Genomic DNA, 12907 nt, shown 5'->3' with positions numbered 1-12907 from the left:
TACATCGAAGTTTAACCCCCAACATAAAGGTATTTGGAAGTGGGGTCTCTGGGAGATAATCAGGTTTAGATGTGTCTGTTGTCACTTGGGTCATCTTGAATTCTGTGTCCAACTTTCATGAAGTTGAACGGACCATCGTCAATAGTATCTTCAGTAGAATAGGTATACATGATTAAAAAAAAAAAAAAGGTCGGTGTGGCCTTTCTTTTTCCTTTAAAGGTAAAAAAATTGAATAAACTAATTGGATCTCACTCACTGATCTAATCTAATGGACTGAGCACAAATTGGTCATTAATACAACCAAATGAATAAACAGCAATTCTTGATTCTGTATCAGAATGGAGACACTATCTGGACGGACCATCTGTTGGTTGGATGCCAAGCTCAGGGTGAATCACTGAACAGACAAATGCTGTCATTAAAGTAACAGAGGTAACGGGGCTGAAAAGGACTAATTTTGTTATTGTTAACTCCCATCAATTTTCAAAATTACTGATTGGATCCTGGAGTTACTTGCTAGGGAATGGATGTCCCAATTCTGACATCCTGAGCCTTGAACAAGACACTGAACAACCCCATCTACAGACATCAGGTAGGGCGTGCTGGAGCCAGGTACCAAGGAAAGGAGGGAAGGCTGGCCCAAAGAAGTTTGGCAAAGGAATTTCTGGGGGTAGGTGACCAGAGAGCCCGAGAAACACTTATTCAACCTTTGCTTGATGGTCTGGTTTTCTAATTTAGTTTTCAGATCTTAGCTTAACACCTTGGGTGCGTATTCATTCTACTTTCCTGTTTATTTCCCAACCTCCAGGCCCAACTCCATCTCCTAGAATCCCAAGCTTGGAGAAAAGAGATGAACCGCCTCCAAATTCTTGTCCAGGAGGAGTCACCAGAGGCTGAAGGGCAATGTCATGGTTGTGTTGATGTGGTGACTAGACGGTTACAAATCAAAGAGAAAAACTGGGACTGGGAAAATCCTGAGACACGTAACACAGCCATTGTGCTCAGGCCAGTTGCAGTGGGTACCAGCTCAGTGAAATCACGTGTGGGGAATGATGCAGAAGACCCATTGAGAACCCGGCAGGCAACCCATAGAGGTCCTAGTGGAGAAGGAGGTTGAGGCAGGGTGGTGGGTTAAATCCAGCAGCCCGGAAGATCTCCGAGCAAGAAGGGGATGATTTGGCATCCATCCAGTAGTGGGGAAGAGGGACATCCACAGGGACTGATAGGCAGGGCAAGATGTTGTCCCTGGGTCCAGTCACAGTGACAGGGAAGCTGGCCAACAAGTGGCTTACAAGCCTTCGGCATGAACAGATATCAGTTCTAATGCATGGGCTTTCTAGGGCTGGCAGATGAGAGAGACAAAGAGAAGAGAGACACAGTGTGGGAGAAGTCCCACCAGGCCAAGTGTGACAAGGGTCTGTGCCCACTTGGCTTCCATTCACCTGTCTCCTTGATGGCACTCAACCCTCACACACATTACAACTTCCTCTTCCCATCCCCACCCCATCAGCCTCCTGCCCCCCACCTCAGAAAGATTTCGTAAATATCCACACTACACTGGTGATAAATCGTCATGATGGCAAATATCTCATTGGACATTATTTTTATTCCCTTTTATTTTACCCTCCTCCTATTCCTGTGGTTCCCCATCCTCTCAGGTTTTTACTTTCCATCAGCGTGTTCCCATTTTTACATCTATCCCCCACCCAGAGTATCTTTTTAATACAATAAATTTCAGGATCTGCCATTCCCTCTGAGAGAGCATATATTCCGGAAGAGGAGGGTAAATCTAGCAAAAGAACTTTGGAATTTGGTCTTGATGCTCACCTTCAGGACCCTTACTGTCCTATTTCAGAATTTCCTTATTTTTGTTCTGTCACCTTTTTAGAGATGATGTAGTAGAGGACAGTGGTTCTCAACCTGGGGATGATGAGGAGTTGAGATGATAACAAAAATGTGTGTGTGTGTGTGTGTGTGTGTGTGTGTGCATGCATGCATGTGCTATTTTTACGAGATATTTCATCACACAGGTAAATTTGGACCCTAGAAGAAAAGAAAATGAGAACATTACTCTGGGACGAAAAGCCGAAAACTTACATTCAGGAGACCTGAATTCCAGTCCTGAGGCTACTTTTACTAGTTCAGCAACCAGTGTGTGACCTCCCGGGGCACAGATTCCTTTGCTGCCAAAAAGAGAAGGTAATTCTGGCCTTTCAAACAACACAGGGTGCACGGATCAAATGAGATCATGAATGGTAAAGTATTTTGGACACTCAGAAGTTCAACAAAAGTGTTCTTATTCTGCCAAATCTCTCAGTTACACACACACAAAAAACCCCAGAAGGGCTGGATCAAAAGTCAAACCAAACCAGCCTTGGCAGCAAGGGACATGATGTTTCCGAGACCACACACGTCCTCTATGATATTTTAGTCTCTCTGAATGTGTCATTCGCTCGGTGCACAAGTGTGTGTTATGGCTGATATCCAGTTTATGGAAGCAATTATCTGGATATTTGAACAGAAGCGTTTACATACTCTGGTTTCGCCCTTTCTTCTGAACCTTACTCTCCCTATTGGTATACAAACATTGCTGAGGGCACAACCCTTGTACGGACAGCTTCCCTGGCAGCACGATGTTCCAAGAGGTTTCTGACACAGCTCTCTAAGATGTGGACTGTTACCAGCTCCTGTGACCAGTGAGTTCAGAGTAAAGGATCGAATGATTCAGTATCTTCCCTCCAATGGAGAAGGACTTTGACCCAGGTAGAGCCCTGGATGATTCTGGAATCTGAGACCAGAGGGAGCACAGCTAGAAAATTAAATAAGAAACCAGATCGGAAGAGGCCAAAGCGAGGACCCAGAGGGACAAAGTGGCACTTTATTACCAAGAGAGTAACACTTTTTAATTGCTTAACACAACAAATAAAGAGGTGGCAGCCTTGGCTTGTTCCTGATTTGCTCACACACCAAATGGGTTAGTGAGAACAAAATGCTTTCCTCACTTAATTTAGAAGTTGCGATTTTGATTAGAAAACAAAGGGCCACACAGGAAACCAAAACATGGAACAGGAGGAGGCTTCTCACTGGTAACAACTGAGTTTATTAGAAAGTCTCCTTAAAGGCCATACACTACAAACTGAAAATAATTAAGTCAACATTAAGAGCAAAATCTGAGTCTTATGAAAAAGAAAAACCATCCTCCGTTGGATGCAGCGTGGGAGACACAGGCTGAGGAGGACTGTTTGATTTTGAATAATGCGTATGTCAAGTTCATGGATTCTTCCCCAAATTTGCTCCTTTCCCTCTACAGCTCAGTCATGCAACTCTGTCAACAAGCTTAAAACAAATAAATCAGATAGCTGAAAATATTGCTTGCACTTCCAAAGGAGACTACCTGAAATTATAGGCATTTGGAACAGCATTAAATCTTAAAAAACACAGCTTGCAGCCACCATTTTTTTTTTTTTTTTTTTTTTTTAACAGTGTAAGCAAGCCTAACGAGGCAGTCACAAGGCTTCGGATTCTGATGGAAAAGGTAAGGAATTTTTCTGTTTCCAGGCTGGACCCCATTACACATCACAGTTGACATTTATGGTTCCAAGCAATGCTATTGATATATTATTATTAACAAAAGCCCATACTTTATTCTACTTTCTTTAGTTTTTCCTTCATGTCCTTTTTCTGTTCTAAGATCCTACCTAACACACCACATTCCATTTGCTCATCATGTCTCCTTAGTCTCCTCTAGACTGTGACACTTTTCTTTTTTTTTTCCTCCTGTGACACTTTTCTTAGAGTCTCCTTGTTTTTGTTTTTGTTTTTTAAAGATTTTATTTATTTATTTGACAGAGAGAGATCACAAGTAGGCAGAGAGGCAGGCAGAGAGAGAGAGGAGGAAGCAAGCTCCCCGCCAAGCAAAGAACCTGATGTGGGGCTTGATCCCAGGACCCTGAGATCATGACCTGAGCCGAAGGCAGAGGCTTTAACCCACTGAACCACCCAGGTGTCCCAGTTTCCTTGTTTTTAATGACCTTGACAGGCATGAGGAATATTGGTCTGGTATTCTGTAGAATGTCCTTCAACTTGGATTCGTCTGACGTTGGTTCTCATGATTAGACTGTAGTTACGGGTTTGGGGGAGGAAGACCAGCGAGGGGAAGAGCCATTGTCATCATATCAAAGATAGGTGCTGTTAATAGGTTTTAACAATAGTGATATGAACTTGGATCACACCCTCTGGGGAAGTGTTGTCACCTTCATCCATTATAAAGGTTTGTTTTTTTGTTTTTTGTTTTTTTCTCTTTCTTCATGCTCTGTTCTTTGGAAGGAAGTCATTCTGTACAGGTCACAGGTAAGGAGTGGAGACTTGCTCTGTCACTCTCCATGTCCAGGAAGGCCTCACAGTCACAATTATAGGGACTTCTTCTGTATGTGTAACTTGTCTCTTCTCTTCCACTTACGTATACATTCAATCATTTCTTTTTCTTTTAAGATTTTATTTACTTATTTGAGAGAAAGCAAGAGCATGAGCAGAAGGAGGGGCAGAGGGAAGAGCAGACTCCCGCTGAGCAGAGAGCCTGACGTGGGGCTGGATCCCAAGACCTCGGAATCATGACGTGAGCAGAAGGCACATACTTAATCCACTGAGCCACCCAGGTGCCCCTCAATAATTTCTTTACATCACTATGGACTCACAGATGCTTATACTTTAAGTTATAATCTGGTAGTACATTATGAATTTTGAGTTCCAATGGTCTGTCCCCTCAGAACTCGTTCAGTTGGATCTTATGTTCACTTGGCATACATCCATTGGGTTTTTGGTGGTTGTGTTGTCTTGCTATAAGACCTCGGGGCTAACGTACATTCCCCACCTCAACCCTAGACTCAGCCATTCTCTTAAAGGAGCCTTGGTTCTTATTATGGAAGAATGGCATTCTTTCTCTTTGTTTGAAAAATGACCATTTATACCACTTTCTTCCAATCCCCCCTCTGTCACCATCATCTTACCATCCCTGATTCTTTACTAATTTTTTTAGTGCCTTCAGAATTTTTTAAGGTTTATTTATTTGAGAGAGACAAAAAGAGAGCAGGAGAGCACATGTAGGAGGAGGGGAAGAGGGAGAGAGAGAATCTCCAGCAGACTCCATGCTGAACACAGAGCCCAGTGCAAGGGTCAGCCTCATGACCCTGAGATCAAGGCCTGAGCCAAAGTCAAGAGTCAGACGCTTAACCGACTGAGCCACCCAGGGACCCTGTTAGTGCTTCCAAAATGCGTCTCACAGATGCGTCTATGATTTGGAGATTCTCTTCACATTTGAAACCCTTTCTTGACTACCTCTCATTCTCCATTCATATTTTTACTGAACATCGCATCTTACCCTCCCAGGAAACTGTGGAGTATCAGCTGTAAGCTGGGAAGAAGGGACCACAGCGGAACACTAAGAGAAGGAGTGTCCTCAAGCTATCTGTTGGGTGGCGTACTATTTTTAATGAATGCTGCTGCCATTTCTCACTCTCCCAGCCAAATTAACGCAACAAGGATTGGGTTGGCATCTGCGGCAGCGAATGCAGAACCACAGTTTAAATGGAGGGGGTGATGGCTCCTCCCCCACCCCCAATCTGGGTACACTTTGGAGCAAGACATAATTCACATGCAGACTGGCAGGACATGGCAAGTCTACGAGTTGGAACTTGAAGGCTCCAGAAACACATTTCCTCCATGGCTGGCAACAGCTCCTACTCTCCATCACGCTGAGAGGCTTTGAAGAAGAGTCTTGCTTGATGAGTTCCCTGCAGTCAGACATAGAGCCAGCTTATGGGGAACACAGGGATGGGGGTGGGGACTGAGCGCCCTTCAACACCTTGCTCTTTGTTTCCAGAAAGAACAGGGATCAAGGAAGTGTCCTTCCTTGCTTGCTCCCTGTGTTTTAGATTACCACCCTTCAGAAAGCCAGATGGTTTCCTTGAAGATTGGCCAAAAAGAGTTCTCAGGACCCAAATGCACTTTAGCGTCCACGGTCCATGCAAGAGGTACACAGGGGGACATGATACAGGTTGTGGTCTAGGGCCAAGTTATATTAGACTATAAGCAGATAATATCAACCATGCATTATCTTTAGTGTCTAGACCAACATTTATGGATTATGTCATGTCCATACACTCTATGGCTTTTATCAATTTTTTTTTCAAAAAAATTACCTTTGGTTTTTAGACACACTTATTATTTATTGCTTTTTGATTTCCCAAATGACGTGTGAATGCATTCTACTTGTAAAAAAAAAAAAATTACATGGGGTGCCTGCATGGCTCAGTCGGTTAGGCTTAGGCCATGATCTTGGGGTCCTGGGATCGAACCCCACATCGGGCTCCCTGCTAAGCAGGGAGTCAGCTTCTCCCTCTGCCCCTCCCCCTACTCATGCTCTCTATCTCTCCCTCCAAATAAATAAATAAAATCTTTAAACAAATTTTTTAAAGTTACAGATGAAACGTATAGTCCCTTTTACAAACATACCACCTATCCCCACCGACACCTCCCCCTTCCTAAATCCTGAGGCCAATGCTGTTTGGGATTTATTGCATGTCTTCCCAGAGAAAAGGTATGTTTTTTGAAAAGATGTTCAAATTCAGGACTGTCTAATTCAAAACGGTCCACCCGACAATCACCGCCTTATCTCTCCCTTCTCCTTCCATTCTTTCCCACCTGTCACTTAGCCTGGGTTGGTGATAAAGCTCCGGGCGATGTTTGGAATGTGGATGAGACAACATGGCTCCTTGTCAAAATGGAAGAGCCAGCATTGAAGACCGGGACTGGGGGACACACGCAGACCTCCTCATCGATCAACTCAGGCCGGACCAGGTAAGGGGACTCACCATCGAAGGGAGCAGGGAACCAATGCCACCAAGAGAAGCAGTAGGGGAGGGAATGCAAAACCAGGGAAAGGATCCAGGTTGGGGTCGAGACAGAGGAAAGGGATGGTTCTCGGGCCCAGGGAGGACTAGAACAAAGCAGAGGCATGTAGGCAACGCCAGTCTTGGAGCAGACGATGGTCACAGGCAAGAGACCGTGTCTCCCAAAGGGGAGGTATGGTTTGACCGGCCACCTCCCACCACGATGTCCTTTTATGCTTTATATTATACAATACCCAGATTGAGAAACAGAACGTGACCAGGAACATGGGAGCTCCCCCTCCCTGTCCCTTCGAAAAAACCTGAGGTTTTCCTTGGCATTCCCTAGTCAAGCTCTTTTGTCCTGGTTTTGAAGAATCCCAAAGGGTTCAGTAGGACAGAATAGGGAAGGAGAGAGGAGTGCGTGTGTATGTGTATGTGTGTGTGTGTGTGTGTGTGTGTGTGTGTGTGTGTGTATTGGGGGAAGGGAACTCTGCTTTTCTCCTGTAATAGGGACAAGATTTTTCACACATGAATATGTCTATGTCTATGACCTGCTCTCTAACTGACTCGTTCTTTCTGTCCTGAAAGCAAAGAGAAAGAGAGAAATGGTGGGGGGAGGGGGCGGCCTGGGTGGCTCAGTTGGAAGAGTGTGTGCCTCATGATCCTGGGGGTCCTGAGTTCGAGCCCCATGTTGGGGGTGGAGATGACGAAAAAAATAAATAAATACATAAACTTTAAAAATAAAATAAAACCGAAAGGAAACAGCATGGGGAGAGATCAGGCCACAAACCAAGCAAGCCTAGTTCTCCTTCTAGAATTTCTCTCTATATAGTTAGGACATAAAGAACCAAGACCCATGAAGTGGCCTTGCTTGACTAGGAAGGTGGGGACACTGGCTGGGCCGCACTCAGGTCCGGCTTGGTCCCCAAAGTCGCCCTCACACCCTACGGTGAATGGACATGGCCTCAAGGGCCATGAGGCCTGCTGGGAGGAGGTTCAGGGGCCCACACAGCAGAACCTGAGCAGGGCCAGATTAAGGATGTGCAAAGACACAGGGAGGAATGCAGCATCCACGGGAACAGGGTAGAGGTCCAGGCAGCAGGGATGGGCCCTGAGCCCTGACGCAGCCAAGAGAGGAAAGACCCCAGAGCTTCGGCCACGGCCACCGGCAGCAAACACCCACAGAACATCTGGCTATAGGCTCCCGACCGGGAACACACGATGGGTCTCTTGGGGCCCATACAAACCCCTCCACGTGCCTGGATCCTGCCCTTTATCTCGAAAGGGGGTGGGTGAGCCATCGCTGATCATCTTTTGTGTTTTCCAGGCCACAGAGCACTGCGGACTTGCAGGGTGCGCTGGGCACGCCCACTTCTCCCCTCACCACCGATGTCCTCTTCCAGAAACGGGTGCAGGAACCTCTGAGTCTTCCTCCCGGGGCTGTTCTCCTTGTCTCTACCCCGGGACAGGCATTTTTGAGCCGCTCAGTTTTTTATGGCCTTTTCCCCAGAGGGGAGGGTTCCAGTCGTGGGGGGGACCCAGCTCTATAGGGCAGCTCTACCAGCAGCCTGGGTCTTCCAGGTCTCCCCTTGGCACTGTAGGACGGGAAAAGAGCGAGCCCACCCCTGCCTCTTAACGCAGCTCCCGCAGAGCTGCTCCTGAGAGCCGAGCGGAGACAAGCCGGGGACGGGTCCCCAGGGGAAAGCTGCGGCCCTCGCAGCCTCCCTCTGAGGCCGTGCCAAGTAGGCAGGATGCTTCTGGCTGAGCTAACTTGATAATCACAGGGCACGATGGGCAGGAAGAACTCCACTCTCAGGGATGGCGCCCTCCAGAGCCCTCCTGGACCGCTAGGTGTAGACATGAAGGGACACCAACGCAGGACAGTCTAGGAATGACACAGATACGGACTCTGATTACAGGCTCCCGCTTTTCCTGGGGAACAGCGGACAGGCTCAGCCCCCAGGCTGGGGACTCTGATCAGCATAAATGACCCAAGGCTTCCTGAGGCCACAGGACATTTTGTCTTCAATAAAGACCCGTCTCTTAGTGTAGGCTGCCGTTTCTTGGGACTAGCTCTACAAGGCCTTTCATCTCAGTGTTTTAGCTCAACACAGGGTCCCTCCCTCTATCCATGGCTGTTGGAGCGGAGGTAGGTCAGGTGGGAGTGGTCAGAGTCCATACTTACTCATCATGTCACGCCTGCTATAATTTTAATGGGAAAATATTGATTGCTATTACAAAGAAAAGGAGGTTGAAAGTGAGCTCTGAGCAGGGCGCCTGGGTGGTTTGGTCTGTTGGGTGTCTGACTCTTGATTTTGGGTCAGGCCCTGGTCTCAGGGTCATGGGATCGAGCCCTGCATCAGGCTCCCTGCTCTGCGGGGAGTCTGGTTTTCTCTCTCTTTGCCCCTTCCCCACTCACACATGCTTGCTCTCTCTCTCAAATAAATAAATACATAAATAAAATCTTCAAATAAATAAATAAATAATAAATAAATAAATAAATAAATAAATATAATAGATATATAAATAAAATAAATAAATAAAATAAATTAAGAAATCTTTAAGAAGATTTTATTTATCTGTCAGAGAGAAAGAGTGTGCAGAAGCAGGGGGAGCAGGAGTTAGAGGAAGAGAGAAGCAGGCTCCCCACTGAGCAGGGAACCTGATGCGGGCCTCTATCCAGGACTCTGAGATCATGACCTGAGCCGAAGGCAGATACTTAACTCAATGAGCCACCCAGGCATCCCCATAAATCTTCAAAAAAAAAAAAATAATAAAAAATGATGTGTAAGATCAGGGTGCCCGGGTGGCTCAGTGGGTTAAGCCTCTGCCTTTGGCTCAGGTCACGGTCTCGGGGTCCTGGGATCTGGCCCCGCATCGGGCTCTCTGCTCAGTGGGGAACCTGCTTCCCCCTCTCTCTGCCTGCCTCTCTGCCTACTTGTGCTTAAATAAAATAAAATATTTTAAAAAAATGATGTGTGACATCAAAGGAAGCTCATTGGCTTGGGGAATCGGGAAGATCTCACACTTCTCGTAAGTGGTAGCAATGACCAGACCACCTGCATTGTGCCAGAATTTATCGTTCTGCTGAAATGCATATAGAAATCCATTCACTGTGGGGTAGTGAGCCCGAAGTCAAGGCAAGGTACAGCAGCCTTAGTCTATAAAATGGAAAGAAAATTCCAGTCTTCACATCCATAGCTCTCACTGCTCCTACAGAAAGCATCAAGAGTGTGCACTTTTAGGGTGCCTGGGTGACGCAGTCTGTTAGGGGTCTGCCTCCTGGTTTCAGCCCAGGTCGTGACCTAATTGTTGTAGGACTGAGCCTGCATCAGGCTCTGTGTTTGGCTCAGAGTCTGCTTAGGATTCTCTCTCCCTCTCCCTCTGCTCCTCTCGCTGGTGCACGCTCTCTCTCTCTCTCTCTCTCAAATACATAAATAAATAATCTTTAAAAAGAGTGTACATTTTTTCAATAATCATACTTGGGGAGTATGCATATCACATTTCTTGATTTTTTTTAAGTTAAAAAAAAATAACAAACCTGATCCATTAGGTCTTATTAACATTAGCCTCTGTTCTGTGAGAGTCAGTGGTACAAGAATGAAATGATGAGCTACAGACTGGAAGGAGGTATTTGCAAATCACATGTCTGATGAAGGAGTGGTCTCTAGAATTTATAAAGAGACTCAGAAGTCAGTAGTAAAAAGCAAAAACATCCGATCAGAAAATGGGCAAAAACCATAAGCAGGCATTTCGCTGGAGAGGATGTACAGAAGGCACGGCAGCTCAGCACCCTTAGCCATCAGGGAAACAAATTAAAACCACAATGAGATCTCACTAAATTCACATCAGAATGGGTGAAGGAAGAACTGTGCCATCGCGAAATGCCGGTGAGAGTGCAGGGAACTCTGATCCCTCGTACGCTGCCGGGGACACTAAAACGTAATACAGCCTGTCTGAAAGAGTTGAGCAGTTTCTTACCAAAGTGAACGTGGGATTGCCAGTGGCCCAGCAAATGCACCCCTTGGCATTTATCCCAGAGAAACGAGGACATATGTTCACACAAACACCTGTCCGTGAATGTCCTCAGTGGCTCTACTCATCCCAGCCCCAAATTTGAAAAAAAACCAAATGCCCTTCAATGATACATAGGGTAGCAGTAGTACATCTGCCATGGAATATTGGCAGCAAGAAAAAGGAGCTAATGAGAGGTGGGGGCTCAGTCCATAAGGTGTCTGACTCTTAGTTTCAGCTCAGGTCATGATCTCGGGGTCCTGGGATCGAGTCCTGCATTGGGCTCTGTGCTCAGCCGGGAATCTCCACTTCTCCCCCTCTCTCTCTCTCTGCCACTCACACTCATGCTGTCTCTTCCTCTAAAATAAATCTTTATTTATTTTTTTTAAAGATTTTATTTATTTATTTGACAAGTACACTGAGAGGCAGGCAGAGAGAGAGAAGGAAGCAGGCTCCCTGCTGAGCAGAGAGCCGGATGCGGGACTCGATCCCAGGACCCTGAGATCATGACCTGAGCCGAAGGCAGCGGCTTAACCCACTGAGCCACCCAGGCGCCCCAAATCTTTATTTTTTAAAAAAAGGAGTTAATTGCTCCTTTTAGAAGTAGGGATACATCTTAAGGGAATTACACTGAGTTAAAAAAAAAAAAATCCAGCCCCCAAAAGTTTACACCTGCATTATCCCACTGATAACATTCTTGAAATAACATTCTAGAGATGGAGAACAGAGCCTTGGTTGGGAGGGCTCTGTGATGGTGAAAGTGGGAGAGAGGTAGGCGTGGTTATAAAAGATGCTATGAGAGATCTTTGTGGCAAAGTTCTATGTCCATGGTGATGGATACATAAACTTATGCACGTCCTCAAAACGCAATAATTAAATACACACGTGTGCACACACATGCACACACACACACACTCACACACTGAGCACATGTAAAACGTATAAAATCGGAAGAAGCCTGATAGATGACAGTCAGTTTCCTGTTTGAAATACCATCCTGCAGGTTTGCAGGAGGTTACCACGGGGGAGAACAGGGATGAAGGCTGTATGGCTTTATGCTGCTGTTAGGTAGAACTTTATGCCCAAATTTTATAAAAGAAATATTAACAATTCAACTTAATAACAACAATAACACTAAAAGGTCAGCGTGGGGACAGTGCTCCTCCAGCAAAGTCAAATGACAACATGGGAAAAAAATCACAGATGATTAGCGAATGTCCTCAATCCATAAGAACTTGTCAAATTCACAAGAAAAAGACAAGAACTCAGTAGAAAAATGAGCAAAAGAGGCAAGAAGGCTGTTCATAGGAAAGAATAAGACGTCCCTCAAATACCTGAAAAGATGGGAAGCTCAATTACAATAGAAATGAAAATTAAAATGACAGTCATACTTTTTTTTTTTTTTTTTAGAACTCTCTCAAAATTACCGATGTGCATTTCCTCTGACTCAGCAATTGTAGTTCTAGGAATTTATTCTACTTAAATACTTGTCTACCTGCAAAACGATACATAGACAAGGCTATTCATAGCAGCACTTGTTTGAAGAGCAAAATAATGAAAATTACCTGCGTTTCCCTTGGAGAGTAGTTAAAAAATAATAATGGTACATTCATATAATGGAATACCATTGAACCGTATACTTTTTAGTATAAGGAAGTGATTTGTATACTGGTTATAACGATCTCCCCTATAATCTGGGGACAGTTGGTGACAGTGCATGCAGGAGAGCAGCATTTGGAAGAGCAGAAAGGTCTTTTCCCCTAAAGCAATGCAATTAGGACACCTAGTGTCCAGTGACGCGGGCTGCCCTTACCAGACCTGCCCCAGAACGGTGTTGGCTAGGAAACAAAAAATGAGCTAAGCGCCCTGCCTTACTGTTGCTGTTTTCGAATCTCCTGCTAGGTCTTAATGCTGAAATTAATCCTACCTGGGATAATTTCATTAAGTGCCTGTGTTGGTTTGCAGTTTCAGAAGTTCCCTGGGATGAAATCCAAACCTGTGCTGGC

Source organism: Mustela putorius, unplaced genomic scaffold, assembly GCF_011764305.1.
Source record: "Mustela putorius furo isolate JIRA1106 unplaced genomic scaffold, ASM1176430v1.1 tig00000695_pilon_pilon_pilon, whole genome shotgun sequence".
NCBI lineage: Eukaryota > Metazoa > Chordata > Mammalia > Carnivora > Mustelidae > Mustela > Mustela putorius.
The sequence above is the reverse complement of the archived record's forward strand: the minus strand, read 5'-3'. Positions refer to the sequence as shown.